This window comes from Otolemur garnettii, unplaced genomic scaffold (genome assembly GCF_000181295.1).
Source record: "Otolemur garnettii isolate 467f Iridium unplaced genomic scaffold, OtoGar3 scaffold00065, whole genome shotgun sequence".
NCBI lineage: Eukaryota > Metazoa > Chordata > Mammalia > Primates > Galagidae > Otolemur > Otolemur garnettii.
The window spans coordinates 2,019,208-2,020,358 of NW_003852460.1; positions in this window are offsets into that span (position 1 = coordinate 2,019,208).

A 1,151-nucleotide genomic window follows, 5' to 3' on the forward strand; every position below is an offset into this window, starting at 1 on the left:
GAGCTCATACCCATCCCTCCTCACCATGTTGGTAAAGCAACTGGAACCCTGAGTTTGTGAAAAACCAACTTCCAGCCCCTCGGTCCTAACCTCACGTCCTGTTCTTGTAGGATGACGCCACGCTGTCACTCCTGAGTGAGACATCAGGCATGTCCCCTCCCTGCTTGAGCTAACAGCTTGACAGTGTTCAGGGCGTGAGTCCCAGCGAGCACAGGATGGGAGGAGTCAGAAATGATTTCTTTTCATGTTCACAGACGTGCACCCCACCTGCAGTTGGTTCCACTGTGTGACTTTTTGGCAACAAATCTCAAATCACAACCTCTCATAGGCCACCGATAAGAATATTTTCATGCATATATTCATGTAATACTATATACAGAGGGAGCCCAAAGTAGTATACACATTTTAAGAAGAAAAAACCATATTAAAAGAGTAATATTCAATATATACCAGTAACATTTGTTATCATATGTGTCATATCTTCTACTCGTACCCCCCGTAATTTCACAAGGCAAACATGAGTTGGGTATTACAATTTAATACAATGTTTTCCTTTCTTAAGATGTATACACATTTTTCAGTATCCTCTGTATTATGCATTTCATATGTAATATAAATGTATTATATAAAATATATGAATATATACTATATATAGGTGTCCATAAAGGCTCCTGTGCAACTTAATAAAACTATTTTTTCTTTATAAAAACAGCCATCTAGGGCGGCACCTGTGGCTCAGTGAGTAGGACGCTGGTCCCATATAATGAGGGTGGCGAGTTTGAACTCAGCCCTGGCCAAACTGCAACAAAAAATAGCCAGGCGTTGTGGCAGGCACCTGTAGTCCCAGCTACTTGGGAGGCGGAAGCAAGAGAATCGCTTAAGTCCAAGAGTTGGAGGTTGCTGTGAGCTGTGAAGCCACAACACTCTACCGACAAAGTGAGACCATCTCAAAAAAAAGAAAAATGCATCAATATTCCTTGTTCCTACAGTGGTTAAGTGCAAAAAATATGCATCTATAATTTTCCTTTATACAAATTAATTAAGGGCTCAGCACCCGTAGCACAGTGGTTATGGTGCCAGCTCCAAAATTGGCAGGGTTGAACCTGGCCTGGGCCAGCTAACCATCAATGACAACTGCAACAAAAAATAGC